This window comes from Tupaia chinensis, unplaced genomic scaffold (genome assembly GCF_000334495.1).
Source record: "Tupaia chinensis unplaced genomic scaffold, TupChi_1.0 Scaffold000057_1, whole genome shotgun sequence".
Taxonomy (NCBI): Eukaryota; Metazoa; Chordata; class Mammalia; order Scandentia; family Tupaiidae; genus Tupaia; species Tupaia belangeri.
The window spans coordinates 7,608,044-7,624,701 of NW_006159515.1; positions in this window are offsets into that span (position 1 = coordinate 7,608,044).

Sequence of the window (16,658 nt, forward strand, 5' to 3'; positions counted from 1 at the left end):
TATGTCAGCTGTGCTAGCTAGAGGATATACTTGGACTAATTGAGTTCATTGGTAGAACAATTGAATGGGGGGGGCGGAAGGCATTGAGGGCAATCATGAATGTTAGGGACAATGGAGGAGGAAGATGGGATATGGCAGAGGATGGGGATGGGGAATCTTGGATGGCAAAACAAAAGGCAAGATATGCAGGACACGGGAATTGGGAAATCATCTGCCGAGAACATGTATGTTGATGTGCTTGATTGAGCCAATGCACAATGTATTTTGGATGGAAAATTCATATGTGTGTTGTGATGAGAAAAAATTTATAAAAAAAAAAAAAAAAAAAAGAAAGAGATTTTTGCTATAGGGTGCATGCACTCACCAGAGAGACAGAAAGATACTGAGAGACAGAAAGGGAGAATCACCCAATTGGGAAATCATCTGCCGAGAACATGTATGTTGATGTGCTTGATTGAGCCAATGCACAATGTATTTTGGATGGAAAATTCATATGTGTGTTGTGATGAGAAAAAATTTATAATAAAAAAAAAAAAAAAAAACAAAACATTTCACACTCGTTAAACCACAAAAAAAAAAAAAAAAAAAAAAACCTGTGACCCCAGTAAAAACACTCGTTAAACCACAAAAAAAAAAAAACAAAAAAAACACTGTGACTCCAGTTAAAATAACCAATATTAAAAAGACAAAGGAAAAGAAATGTTGGTGAGGATGTGAAAAAAAGGAAACCCTGATATTCTATTGGTAGGAATGTAAATTAGTATAGTGATTATGGAAATCTGTATGGAAGTGCCACAACATTTATAATATCTCTAACATATTATTTTACAATCCCACTACTGAGTATGCAGCTAACGGAAATTAAGTCTATCAAAGAGATATCTGCATTTTTAGGTTTATTGCACCATTATCATGATAGTTGAAACCTGATATCAACCTAAATGTCCAACAACACATGGACACATGAAGAAGATGTGGTACATCTACACAGTGGAATACTATTCAGCCATTAAAAAAACCTCTCAAATCTTGGCATTTGGGACAACATGGAAGAACCTAAAAGGTATTATATTAAGTGAAATAAGCCAGACAGAAACTCGATAAACAATGCATGATCTCACTAATATGTGGAATCTAAGAAAAAGTTGGATTGTAGGACATAAAATCGTTGAAAATAGTTATGAACACTGGAGACAGTGTGGAAGGGTAGGAGAGGGAAAAAGTCCAGGGAAGGCACTTAAGGAGAAAAAAATAGAGAGATAAGACATTTGTGGGACACAGAAATGTTTTATTACCTGTTGATTATGACATATGTATTATTTCCAACTGGACCTGCCTGAGGTGCATTTCATGTTGGGTAAATTCTCTATATAAGCTAAATGATGTGTAGCGTTGAATGTATAAAAAAATAATAATTATAATAAAATTTAAAAAAAATAAAGTTGATCTCATAGAAGCAGAGAGAAGCTATAGAGTTGTTTGAAAAGTTGATGCATTTTTATATAGAAAAACAGGAAAAGATGTCTGTGGAGAAAAGGAAACCCTTACATTCTATTGGTAGGGATGTGAATTAGTACAGTGCTTATGGAAAGTCATGACTTTTCAGACCCAAATATAAGAGACCGAGGTGGGTAGGATGTGGAAAGGGTGGTCAACAGGTGCAAAATTGTAATAGATATACCTTATTAGGTATTGTATATCTAGAATAGCAAGAAGAGAGGCTTTTAAATGTTCTCATCACTGAAGAAATGATAAATGCAGGAGGTGATGGATATACGAACTACTTTGATCATTACACGATCTACCCATGTATCCAAACCATATTGCACACAGATACATGTATAGTTACAAAGTAGCAATTAAAATACACCATTCCCCCCACCTCAATATTGTCTTCACTCAGCATGGAATACCATTTTAACCATTCCAAAGAAACTTAATGTTTTTCTCAGTCCTGTTAGATCTCTAACAAACACGTGACTATTACTTTGTGTTTGCATAGCAACTGCTTCCAATGATCAGAAAGAGTTTCTACTTTTTGGTCTGACAGCACTGATAAGCAGTAGCTATAAAGGACTCAAAAACTTTTTTTTTTTCAGGTTTTTGTTTTGTTTGTTTGTTTTTGACATAGGGTACAAGTGCTCACTGGAGAGAAACATAGAGAGGGAAAGTGAGAAGTCAGCACTCCCAGGGGGTATGGCCACAACACAATCCCTTCTCCTCCATTCTCCTGTAAGAATTTTGGGCATGTGTGCACAGGTACTCTGTGTGGTTTTTCAAGCCGCTGGATCCAGGACTTGAACCACAGTCAGCTATGTGGGAGTCTAGTACCTTAACCTCCACAGCACTTGCTGGCCCCGTGGTTCTTAGTGGTGAAGAACTTTGTACTAAGTTAATAAGCATAGGTCTCAGATTTGGGAACAGATTTCTCTAGAGGTGGACCCTATATGTCATGGCCAGGTTGAATTATGTGAAGATAAAGCAAGGCAATTATAAAAAGTATAATATATATATGTATATATGCATATATATATATGCATATATATATATATATATATATAATTTTGTTTTATTTTATTTTATTATATCTCTTAACAAAACATGCTTCAATTCAGTAAGAATAAATAAATCACTTGGTTTCTCAAGTTCAAGATTCTGATAAATGACCTCCTTCTAGGAGGAGTATTTCAGATTCTAGGGAGCTGCTGATACTCAAACGATGTCTGTCTTTGTGTATCCTTATTAATGAGAATTTGTTATTTTTTACTTCCATAATTTGTTTAAAATATTTTATTTTTTTTCTTAGAAATAAATCTATAATATTAAATGTACTTTCAAACCACTCCAACTCTATATGCCCTAAACCTTCCAACCAAATGCTGATTTACTCTCCTTTCTCTGAATAATTAATTCAGAATCAAAGGACTCACAAAAGACATTAGAAAAATGATGTCAGGAAGATTTTTTTTTTTTTTGAGAAAAAGTAGCTCATCTAGGGTCAGTGCTTTAGATAATAGAGTTTAACTGTGTCACAGAGAGAAGAAATCTAATAGCCAAGCCCCAATTAAATTAAGATGACATTTCCCCTTTTAAGGGATTGTTATAAAATCATTCATTTTTCTGTATTTCCCTTAGGCTATATTTTTGCATAGCCCCTTAAAGTTTGTTTTGGAGATTTTTTTTCCCCTAAGCCTGGGAACATAATAAGAGCTGCCTGATTTTAGCCCTGGGAGGCTCACACTAGATCTTTTGATCTTATCAAGAAGACCTGGTCATTGACAGACTCCAGATCCAGGGTTAAATTAGAACTTGGTTTCCCTAGTATGAAGTGTACTCTTCCTCTTGGCATTATTTATATATATATATATGGAAAATTAATCACTTGCCTTTTAATTGTAGAAATTTGCTTAGATTTGATTCTCTCTAAAAGAGCGAGAAAATAAAAACGAGTGCACATGTTTTTACAAAGCTATGAGGCCACCACGCCACACGCCATGAAGATACTCTGTAACCTTCAGATGTCACCCTTTGCGCTGTGGTTGCTGCTACATCCCACCTGCATTTAAGCATTTACAAATCTTTGCTTTTGTGTGAATCTTCTCGATTGTTCATTCATTCATTCACCTGCTCATTCTCTATTTATGAATATCTCTGTCTGCCAGGTACTGCACTAGGAGATGCCAGTTAACAGGGCAAAGTACTGGCACTCAAAAGAATTGTAAGTTATCAGGCCAGCAGGTGGTATGGAGGTTAAGGTAGCTGGATTCCACATGGCTGGCTTAATGGTTTGAGTCCTGGACCTGTGACTTGAAAATTACATGGGTTATGTGTGAGTGGGTGCATTCTCAAAATCCCCAGAGGAGAATGGAGAAGGGATTGTAGTGTGGCCATCCTCCTGGGGGGTGATTTTTCATTCTCTCTCTCTCTCTTCTCTCTCTCTCTCCCTTTCTCCTCTTTTTCTCTCACCCCCTCTTTCAGGTGAGTGCATGTGCCCTCTAGCAGATGAATAAATAACTAGTGAGGTGGCAGCACCAAAAGTAACAGCAGTCCTAAGTATAACAATGTGATTAGTGCCTTAATAAAATATATCTAAAGAATAGTGGGAAGAAGTTTTGAAACTGGTTACTGTATTAGTTTGCTAGGGCTACCCTTACCAAGTACCACATACTAGATAGCTTAAACACAGAAATTTATTCTCTCACAATTCTGGAGGCCAGGAGTCTGAAATCAAGACATTGGCAGGACTAGGTCCCCTCTGTCAGCCTCTAGGGAGAAGATCCTTCCTTGCCTGGTGCAGCTCATGGTAGCTCCAGGCATTCCCTGGCTAGGAGATGCACACTAAATTTCTGCCTCTATTGTCACATGAGTGTCTTCTTCCCATGTCCCTGTCTGCCCAAATTTCCCTTTTATTATAAGGATACTAGTCATACTGGATTAAGGACCCACACTTTTCCACTATAATCTCAACTGAATTTTCTGATTATACCTGCCATTGCCTTGTTTCCAAATATGGTCACCCTCTGAGGTACTGGGGTTAGAATTGGAGCAAATATTTACTCTCTCTTTAATAGAGTAAATATGGTCATAGTTTAAGGCCAGCAGATGGTGTAGCAGTTATGTTGCTGGACTCTCACATGGCCAACTGTGGTTAGAGTCTCAGACCCAGTGGCTTAAAACTCACTCTGGGTACATGTGTGTGCATGCCCCAAACCCCAGGAGGATAATGGAGGAGAAGAGATTGTGGTGTGGTCATTCCCCCCCACCCCGGGGGGATGACTTCTCACTTTCGCTCTCACTGACAGTGAGTAGAGCTTGGTGAGCAGTAAATAGATATATGTGTATGTGTATATGTGTACGTATGTGTGTGTGTGTGTGTGTGTTTATTGGTGTAGGCATTCCAGGCAAAGGCAGCACCATTAGAGAAAGGAACTAGCGGTTGGAAGTGGCACACCTTTAAGACTAGTACCACCTTAAGCCTGGACAAGGTCTACCTAGCACTCACTGGGTCCCATATTTTAGCAGCCCTGCATATCCGAAATGAAACAATATAAAGCATTTTCTTCCCTCAGTTTCAGAAGAAATTCTTTGCATGTTTGGTGACTAGTTGGGCAAACAGGAATTACCTGAGAAGGACGCAAAGGCCAAACTGGGTCCCTCAGATCTGAGGACAGGGAGGGTTCCTGAGAGTGTGCAAGTGTGTGCAGGGGAGGGTACAATCATAGCTGCTGTCCACGTGAGCAAGAGGGAGAGTAAGTGTTTTCATCTAAAATTGATCCCTCCTCATCTTCCATGCCAGGTAACTCACCTGGGTATTCTCTTTGTCTCTTCTTGTCTTTCTCTGGTGAACACCCATGCTCTCTGGCAATTAAATAGAAGGTGACTGTTCTTAAATAGAAAATGCACTCCCCTTTCCACACGGGAGCTCTCTCTTTGCAAGAAGTTAAGTATTGTTCCCTGTGCGCGTGCCTGACGTTCCACTCATGGGAGAGTGGAGGCGGCTAAGCAATCTGCTCCCTGTGCTCCTACCACTACCCATTCTTCTTTTTTTGGAGAGGTTTTTGCTATAGGGCACGTGCACTCGCCAAAAAGACAGAGAGAGACAGAAAGGGAGAAATCACCCCCTTGGGGGGATGGCCACGCCACAATCCCTTCTCCTCCCTTCTCCTATCAGGATCTTGGGCACACACGCACATGCGCCCAGCATAAGTTTAAGCCACGGGTTCCGGGACTTGAACCAGGGTCGACTACATGGGAGTTCAGTGACATAGCCATTACACTAACTGCTGGTCCCTGCTCATTCTTAAAGTTGGTTTAATGTAGAGGACTAGTCCCTCCCCTTCTCCGCAGTTCTACTTTTCATGGTTTCAGTTACCTGTGGTCAACCACAATCCAAAATTATTACACGGAAAATTCTGGAATGGAACAATGCATATATTTTAAATAGTGCACTGTTCAGAGTAGCATAGCATTCTGAAATCTCACTCCATCCTGCTCCGTGCAGGTCCGTCACGGTAGCACAATGCTTGTGTTCAAGTGACCCCTACTTTTCTTTTTTTTTTTTTTTTTTTTTTGAGAGGTTTTTGCTATAGGGCGCGTGCGCTCGCCAGACAGACAGAGAGAGACAGAGAGACAGAAAGCAGGAAATCACCCCCCAGGGGGGATGGCCACGCCGCAATCCCTTCTCCTCCATTCTCCTCTCGGGATCTTGGGCACGCACGCACACGCGCCCGGCGTGAGTTCAAGCCACCGGGTCCGGGACTCGAACCGCGGTCGACTACGTGGGAGTCCAGCGACATAGCCATTACGCTAACTGCTGGGCCCCGACCCCTACTTTTCTTAATAAAAGCCCCAAAGCTGAAGAGTAGCGATGCTGACAATTTGGATATGTCAAAGAGAAGCCAGAAAGGATTTCCTTTAAATAAAAAGGTGGACGTTCTCATCTTAATAAGGAAAGAAAGGTTGCCAAGGTTGCTAAGATCTATAGTTATAAGATACTAGAGAGGGAGAGAGCGAGACCACTTTCACATAACTTTTATTACAGTATTCTGTTCTAATTGTTCTATTTGATTACTAGTTATAGTTGTTAATTTCTTCCTGTGCTTCACCTATAAATTACACTTCGTTATAGGTATGTACATATGAAGAAAGCAGATTTATATATAGTATTTGGGACTATCTGAAGCTTCAGGCAACCACTGGGGGAACTTGGAACACATTTCCCCGTGAGTGAGGGTGGCCCACTGTGAGTCTCAGTTGAATACTCCTTAGACCCTGTGTCCCTGTGTTAAAATAAGAGTTTTTGTGCTTTTTATTTATTTATTTTAAAATCACTCTTACGCTTTTCAAAAATGGATCCCAAACACCGTACAAGCGTGCCGATCAGCTCGAGGTAATTGGCACAACTGGTGTCACCTGAAGATATGCAGGCACTCATTTGTCAGCTGTCCCTAAGTCCCCAGTTATATCAGAAATGTTCATTTTCTATCAGTGTAATGATTTAATTGAAGACCACCTGGAACATGATATTCTGTTAAAAATGCACACCGTACACACTTACAAGGTGATGCTTAAACTTACCTGCCCATTTATTTAAAAAATTAGTTTTAATGGTAATTATACAGAGAATTGTTTGTACAAATTTTGCTTGAAAGTATTTGAACCCAAGATGTCACTATACTCAGGGATGGTAGGTTAAAGAGGTTTAGGACAAAAGCATTTAACAGACACGGGAATGTATGTCTGTGGGGCAAACGGTTTGTAGAATGGCCTACAACAGAGTGAAGAAAGGGATGTTGCCAATACTTTCTTATCTAAAGAAAATATACTTTTCAACAATTTATTTTTGCCAACATAAACGCATACTTTAATTCTATTTTCCATGAAATTTTTCTGAAGTCCCCTTGTACATCTCAATTGGAAAATCAAGTGAGAATGAGCTCTGTTCCCTTTTGCCTAAGCTATGATGTCAGGAAAAAAGGATTTAAAGAAGTAAACGATTGTTGAGTGAAATAAAATAAATCCCTCTTCAGCAGGCTGTGAAGCCAACAATTCTCTGGCTGCACCCAGGCTAATAAAAACACGTTCAGAAAGCTGAGATTCCCGATTCTCATTCCAAGGAGTTTATCCTTAACAATGAAAAGCCAATGCAATAAATATGGCTAGCTCAGCTTTAACAAAGCAGAGGGGCAGCCATTTATTTCAAACAAATCTATGGACTCTCTTGCCTAATAGCGTGTGTGTGTGTGTGTGTCTGTGTGTGTGTGTAAGTGCTTCACAGTCAAGCTGCATAAGTGGGTGCTACCTCATTTTCTATACAGAGTTTTCAAAGAGTTAACAGAAACTGAATGCAGTTCCACAGAAACAAAGAAATTAGGCCACGTCTGCTCCTGGTTTCTAGTCAGCGGGAGGTCTGTGTGTGGTAGGCCTTGGAGTCCTGGCTCCTCTCAATGAAAATGCTCTGAGATCTACCAGGGGCTTCCTCTTGACTTTTGCAGTGAGCATGGAAGCAGCCAGTTCAGCAAGGTGGGCTCAGTGGGGTCTGGAGTTGCCTTACAACTCAGTTTAAATCACATAAATGGTCTGAGAGACAGTTACTTAATTCCAGAAAGGACTTTCACTGTGGAGTTAATGCTGTCACAGAGATCTTTCTCCCAATGGCAAAAATATATTTTAAACATAAGAAAATAACTTCCTTCCCAGCAAATATTAGGTTGTTGGGAAAATCAGGACTCATTTTTGCATAGAAAAATATGTCACGACTTTCCTGACAGCTAATACAATGACCTTTCAATTAGACAAGGATCTGAATGAATGGGGCAGGACTTGATGTTGGCCAGAAAAATCATTTAAACTTGGGAAAAACAGATACATAAAACATGCACACACACACACACACTCTGCTACATACACACACACACACACACACACACACGCACACACACACTCTACTAAAGAGAATAACCTGGAATGAGAGCATGGAAAACATGTTTCTAATTCAAGTAAAAATAGCTAAAAACAATCCCAAAGTAGTGTGTATAATTTGTCCCCTGGTTTTTTGAAATCTAAACCAAGGAAACAAAAAGCTCTAAAAACTAGCCTTTTTAAAAATTGTGGCCCCCCACAAAAGCCAGAGTTTATCTTGAAATTGTACTAATGGCATCCACCAGGGTTGACTTATATGTTTTGACTGTATTGGAGCCATAGAATTAGATGAATCCAAAAGATTTCTTTTTTGAAATCTAAGACAGTCCCTAATACTCTTAGAATCACTTCCTCGACATTACTTACACAGTCCCTAATACTGTTCCCTTTAGTCTCAGAGTCATCTATTTTAACCAAGATGCATTTCAGTTGAATCAATTTGTCTACTCATCCATTCTTTCACCATGTAGTCTTTCGATAAATATTTACATAGTATCACTCATGTGCCAGGTACTCTGTTAAGCATGAGAGATAAAAACAGAACAAGGCACAGTGCTCTTCTGTGTTGCCTTCTCTGATATATCCAGACAGGTTTAATCAGTCTCTCTTCTGCACAGCTAATGGTAATCCATATGCTTAAAAAATCAACCAGGTAAAATATGGGGCTAAAATCCTCTCTTGAAAGCTAAAAGCTTTATCCAAAACTCTTATGAGAATTAGAAGGTCAGTCCATCTCCATTTTATTTTACACTTCTAATTTCATTTTATGACTCTGGGTTCCAGGAGGAAGAAATTCTACCTATTTCACTTATCAAGTTTCCCCAGCTTCTAAATACATGAGATGCACATGCTCAGTGAAGGAATGAATGAATTCCTGAGTGTACTGCCCAGTCTGGCACAGAGTACTTACCCTACAGGAATGTTTACTACATGAACTTGTTTCACAGAATCATTGTATAGTGGGGGAGACAGACTTAGAAACTGATCACCACAACAGAGTTCGGCAAATCTCTTCTACATAGAAATATGTCAAAGGGTAGTGGAATCATATGGGAGAAATTTATAGACACAGTTTTTCTGAAAACTGTCATATTGATGAGTTTTCCAAATTTTAGGGACTCTCATGGTAAAGTGAATACGGTTGACTTGTTTGTTCCCTCCTACCCATGAATAGGTACTATGCCCAACCAGATCTTGGGGGTTGGGCATAGTACCCACTGTTTGCTTCTGCTATGAATAGGTAGCTTCCTTTATTTAAGTCATTTCAGGGAATTTTCATTTATTCAAGGATAGTTGTAAGAATTTTTCTGCTTTTTCTAAATAAATATATTTTTCTTTTTCTTTTTGCATATTTACTTTTTAAGTAAAAGTTTATATAGTCACAGCTTAAAAATGAAAATTATTCCACCAAGCTCATTTAAAAAATATTTCAACAATGTCTTCTCACCTTCTACCCAAGTACTTTGACTTCTAACTATTTATTTTGATTAAACATTTGATACTGTTTCATGTTTTCTTTTTTGTTTGTTTGTTTGTTTATAGGACATGTAAGCTTGCTGGAGAGACAGAGAGAGGGAAAATGAGAAATCGCCCCTTAGGGAGGATGGCCACACCACAATGCTCTCTCCTCCATTCTCTCCGCAAGATTTTGGGCATGCACGCACATGTGCCTGGATTGATTTTCAAGCCACTGGGTCTGGGATTGAAGCATGGTCAGTCATGTGGGAGTCCAACACCACAACTACCATGTCACTTGCTTTTTTTTAAGCATTTCAATGGTCGTTAGCATGGAAGAGATAGTGGGTAGTGGGGTAAAGATATTTTTAGTAAACACTAAGATGTTTGAATTGATAAATACGTGTTCCATTACATTGAGGTTGGAGAAGACTATTCACAACTGAACCAAAAGATGAACTATTTTCTTTCACTGTATTTTTATGTCTCTGGTGGTACTAAGTTTTGTTTATTTGTTTTTTGAGAAGGGTTTGCCTAGTTTTCTATGTATCAATTACAAATTAATCTTCATGCTCTTTACCATAGATGTAAACATCTTGTAACATAAGGGCACATTGGGTCTGCTATTTTTCTTTTTGGAGATATCTCTGCAGAGCCTTCTTCCTTCCTGCTGCAATCTAGAACTGAAGTTTGCTAGATTTACTGCTGAGATATCATCCTGGGCTCTTTATTTACCAATGTCCTGGAGGATTCCTATAGATGATCTTGGTGTTTAATTACTTATTTTCTGGATATAATGTCTTTTAGTCCTACACTCCCTTGTTATAGAAGATCTTCTTTTCTACTTACTTCCTAAGAAAAGATGCAAGGGAGAAATACTTTTGGACTTTCAATGTTTGACAGTGTCTTTATTATATCTGCTTACTTAACTGATGGTATGGCCTGGGTATAAAATACTAGATCGGAAAGCATATCCTCCTTGAAATTTTGATGCCTTGATCATTAATCTTACTTTCCACACTGGTACTGAGAAGTCATACTATCTGATTTTCAGTAATTTGTTTTCACTCTCCAAAAACTTTATAAATTTTTTTCTCTCTGACTTGTGCGTTCTGAAATTTAAGAATGGCACCTTGGGCCTTTACTAGTCATTTTGCTCACATTTGCTAGCTTCTTTAATGTGGAAACTCAAGTACTTCTGTTCTGGAATTTTTATCTGTAGTTTTTTCTAGTTTATTTGCTCTCGTTCTCTCTTTCTTTCCATGTGAAGTGCCTATCATTTGATTTTTAACCTTCTAGATTTCTATTCTGTTTTATATATTTATCTCTAATAGTTCATTTAGCTGTCTTTTTTTCTTTCTAAGAGGTTTCCTGAACTTTGTCTTTGAGTTAATCTATTACAATTTTCAATTTTTAAATTATTTTAATTTCTAAGATTACTTTTTACTTTCTGAATATTATTTTTGAAAGAATTCCTTTTCTGGTTTCATGAATACAATATTAGGTTGTTCGGAAAGTCATGATGTATTTTTCTATGCAAAAGTGCATGCAATGACCTAATAATAGTTGTTAATCTTTTTGGACTGTTCTCCTCTCTGCATTCTCTTCTTTTATTCCAAATTTTTTATCTATCTTTACTTTTATTCCTGGCTTTTAAGTTTGTGGTTTTACTAAAATTAGCAGGCATCCTTGATGTCAGCTTCTATATGAATGGACCTTTAAGGTTCCTGTGGAAGATCTTCATGGGATGGACCTGTGGTTAAATGAAATCCACTATAGTATGATCTGATTGCTGTTGCATGGGGTTATTCTTGACAATTAGTATTTCTAGGCTCCCCCCTTATCTTCTCCCAACTAGTCAGATTCTTTAGGGAAACTCCTTCCAGTCTACAACCTACAAGATATTATACTAGCTGCCTGAATATGGACATCATCAAATAGAGAAGAGAGGGAGTTTAACAATATTTCATATAGTTTCGTGTGTAAATTCCCACTTAATTTCTCTATTTTCAGCATAGTCAGTAGTACAGGGATCAGCTTGCCTGGTTCACAGAAAGTTGATTGTGTGTTTTCTTCCCAACTGCATGATCATGGACTTTATACTGTTAGCTTGGAATTAGCTTTGATGGGAGTGTTTATACCACTGAAATTGGCAATGACTTCAAATTAGACCCTGCTCCTCTTCCCTAATCTAAAATGATTATTACACATAACCAGCACACCACTGAACACGTTCCACCTGCTGCCAGCTGTATCTGGTTTTCCCCATACCAGAACTCCTTCACCCCTACCCCCAATACATAGACTTAATTTTGAGTTAGCAAGTGCTTGGAGAGAGAATCATGAGGTTTCAGAGAGAGGGAGAGGGAGTAAATCTAGTATCTAACTGCCTTATTGATAAGTCTTTCAAACAATTTTATTGTTTCATCTCTCTTCGCCTACTCTTTGAAAAGCACCCAACACCACCATTCCTGGTTTTCTGAAACACAGTTCAGGTTGCTCTGTGGTTTTACCTGCTGCTAGTTTAGGTTTTAGCTTTCTGGGACCTGCTGAGTCAGTGGCCATTCATCCACCTCTTTCCACTTGCAAAATTAGGTTTCTGTTGTCTCCCTTCACCTTCGTTAATGGTGTATGTGTGTGTGTGTACTGTGCATATTTGTTACAGTTCTTTTAGTGGCTTAAGGGAAGACCAAAATAAATACTAGCTCAGTCTGCCTTCTTTCTCTGTAAGTTTAACTGAAGAATTTACGTTATGATAGAGGTAGGCTAAGGATCTGGAAGAGTCCATAAAAATTCTTCTATCTACTCAGAAGTACTCCCCAAGTCCCTGGGTAACCTCACAACCAACATACTCTTTCTAAGACTATACTTAATGATGTGTAGCTTTGCCAGACTAGGCAAATAAAGACATCTAATTATTGGTCAGTACTGACCCTGGAGGCAGAGTCAGACCCATATGTGTGAAAGGAGTCACCAAGTAATTGCCTGACTATATTTAAGGCTTGGCCTATTATAAACTTGTTAGCTCTCAGATTTCCTGAAAATTCACTCACTGTCCTTTGTAAAACACACATATGCTTTTCTCTTGGAAAAGTTTCTAAGTAGTAGGGCAACCTGAAGAGATCATGTGGATTCAAGTCATTACCTATAAGTCTGTAAATTGGTTAGAATTTTTTTGGCATTTGAGAAAAAAAAATCCTGCTTCATACAACCTCAAGGTTCACGTCATTCATCTGGTTAAATTCAGTTTTTCAACTCCAAAAGGTAAGGAGGCATCTCAGCATGAATGATTCTGGAGAACAAATAGCATTTCTGGGAAGATCACTTAACACAAATATACTCTGGGCAAATACAAAGCCTTGCTGATTCCTCTCATTCTGTACCCTACGTACCTACCAGCAGTGAGTGTAGGATGGCTGATTACTACAGTTTGAAAAATGTCTCCACTTTTGGTTAAAAGATTGGCAACAATTTCCAAGACAAAAAAAAATAGTCCTTTTAGTCCAGGCAAACATGCAATGCCAAAGTACAGTCAGAAAATAAGCTCTAAGTTGTTGGCTTAGACTCTCAGATGATATGGTTCATGGTGAGCAGATTTGTGATATGTTGGTGTATTTAGGACCAATCATTTCTACCAATTTCTTCATTCTATTTCTGAGAGAACTATTCCCCTCAGAGACAGGAAGGAAAAGCATCCATCATTGTAGGAAATAACATTTATGTGTGAGAACCAAAGAGACAAAGGGTGCCATTAGAGAAAAGCAATGCCTTTTAAGGGTAGAAGAGTAAGCTGCCTGTCCTTTCTAGAAGTATACACATTTGGAGTTGGAATTATCTAGGCCCAGCCGTGATGGTGCAGGTGTAGCTCAACACTCTGTAATGCTGGAAGTCATACTAAAGATTAGGGTTCAGTTATCTGGTAGACCTGGATATACCGTACACTCTCATGTATGTTCATGATCCTGGCTGGCTGGGAAAGGCTGGAGTGAGGAGTGTTTATAGTGTGAGATTCTGCTTGAGGGTAATTGTCTTTCTCTCTGTCATGCTATTGCATGTGAAACAAATAAATAAATAAACTTAAAAAAAAGAGAGAGGAAGAAATAGGTAGGTCCTAACTTTTGCCCCACCAATTATTAGTTAGTCATTGGGTAACTGATCTTCTCTAAACTATATCCTCATCTCCTGTAAAATGAAGGCAAAAAGGATGGCTCTGTGGTTAGGTGGTTAAGGGAACCAGATATCACATGGTTTACTGCAAGACTTGAGTCCTGGACCCAGTGGCTTGAGAAACATGTCAGGCGTGTGTGCATGTTGTGTGACCAAAATACTTAAAAGAGGGAAATATGGAAGAGAAGAGATAGTATGGCCATCCCCCATGGGTGAGAGATGCTTTCTCTTCTCTCTTTCTGTTGCTCTCTCTCTCTCTGGCCAGCAGAAAATAAAAAAGGGGTAAACATTCAAGACTATCTGATAATGCTGCCACAAGGAATAGGTAAATAGGAGGCAAGGCCCTTAGCTCCTAATCTGATTCATATGCTCCTTAAGTGTTTGCTTGTATAGACTATTACTGTGAGTAGTCAGCTCAGCGCCATACCAAGGTGGTTACTGGTGAAGCTGTAGTTAAATGAACCAGGGTCTATGCTCTAGGGAAGTCTTCAGGCTGCTCCCCGAGAAAGCAGAAAGTGACTTAGTGAACCTAAGGAAGATGCAGAGTTGACATTAAATATTTACTAAGCATGCATAGCATACGAGAAAGCAGATGGATTTGTCTCCAGGAACACTTCATTTAACTTCACACAAGGCATTAAACTTCCATTTGAAGCACAGCCGTGTCCTCGTTTAATCACTAATGAGAAGGTACCGTAGGAAGCATATTACGCTCCCTTTCTGCCTGCCAGGGCTGCATCTTGTCCTATCACTTTCTCTCCCCTCTGTTTTACACCCACACAGTTCAGTGGCAAAGCCCTGCATCTCCAAGATAAACAGCCATGATGACAGTGAATCTTGGCTTCAGCTTAGGCATGTTTCATCAAATCCACACACACAGCAAACATCTTGTATGGAAAGTTCCCAAGTTCAGAGTTGGGTTGGAGCCTTTGCTCCTTCCTGTCTAGGCATTTTTAATTTGTTTTTGAAGGGGGGATATTCCCTATCTGTATTTGTGTGCATGTGCACAAGTGTGTATATGTTAATGCAATACAAGTGTACATGTATTCATACTAAGAATAGAACTAATTAACCCACTTTACTTCTTAATAATAGTAATTATTACTACAGAATATCATTTTGGATTCCATTACATCCTACGAAGAACATTTACCAACTGATAACAGAAAGCATACCTTAGCATAAAAATCATGAGATTTTCCATGGAAGATAGCAATATTGATCCACCTTTATACCATGCTGCCTTTTGTCTGCTTGTTTCAGCTAAGACAGAGCCACCACTCCAAGCAGAACATTTTTAAATGATGAACTAGCCTCCAAATTTTTTTCTATTGATATTTTCTCCTCAGAGGTCTCAACTGAACATTGTCAATGAGTAAATGTATTTGTTAGGAATTAAACCTGTTTCGTTATTCCTTTTCTTTTATGTAACCCGCTGCTCAGTGTCCTCTTTCTTAATCGTTTATCTCAACCATGCAGATCCCTTTACTCTCCAAGGTCAACCCTGTGATTTAGCTGTGTAGGCCAAACGGAGCCTTGCTGCATGCTTGGCATCACAGCAATGTCTAGCTCTCTCCCTCCCTTACTGCCTAGGGCCAGGGGTCCTCTGCCTTCTTCATTTTACTCCTTTCATTACTACACTATGAGTCTTCTTTTTTGTTGCTGTTTCTTAACTTTGTTCACCTCCTTAATGACTGTTGATGTCTCTCTTGTCTTTTTTTTTGGGGGGGGGGAAGGTTTTTCGCTACAGGGCACATGCACTCGCCAGAGAGACAGAGAGAGACAGAGAGACAGAAAGTGAGAAATCACCCCCAAAGGGGGATGGCCACGCCACAATCCCTTCTCCTCCATTCTCCTCTGGAGATCTTGGGCACTCATGCACACACGCCCGGCATGAGTTTAAGCAACCGGGTCTGAGGCTTGAATCACCGTCGACTATATGGGAGTCTAATGACATAGCCATTATGCTAACTGCTGGTCCCCCCTCTCTTGTCTTCAAATCACAAATTTCGTCTCTTTGCTCATACAAATAAGCCCTGGCCAGCAGGTGAACAGTGATTTGTATTTCCACTGTGCTTGCTCAATGCCAACCTTCCCTATTTCTAAATGGTTTCTGGTTCTAATGCTGCTTCTTGCCTCTCTGGATAAGTAGGGCAGAAACAGCTACAATTTTCATAGGCTCCATTATATTTTCACTGTCACCAAATGAAACTCTAGCCAACAAAAGTGATGGATATGAAATGAACTATTTCATTTCTAAGTTGAGGAATTTGGTAATAAGATCATTTCTTTAGTTAGTGGGGGGAAAAAAAGCATTCCATGTTGTCACATGGTGCCATTCCTAGCCATTGGTGGGCTATTGCTCTACAAATTGAAGTTACAATTCTAAGTAATGGGGGGGGGTGTAATTACGGAAACAGAGTTGAGGCAACCACCAACACGAACATGCATCCTATAAACACAGTTGAGATTACCTTCACGTATTTTCAATTTTGAAATTTCTCCAATCCACAGATGCAAAACTTTCCTCTAGGCACCTAAGTCTGGAATGATGTAAACGGGGCAGACAGCTCATTCTGCATTGTAAGTACGGTTGATTTTTTTATGCTGCACAC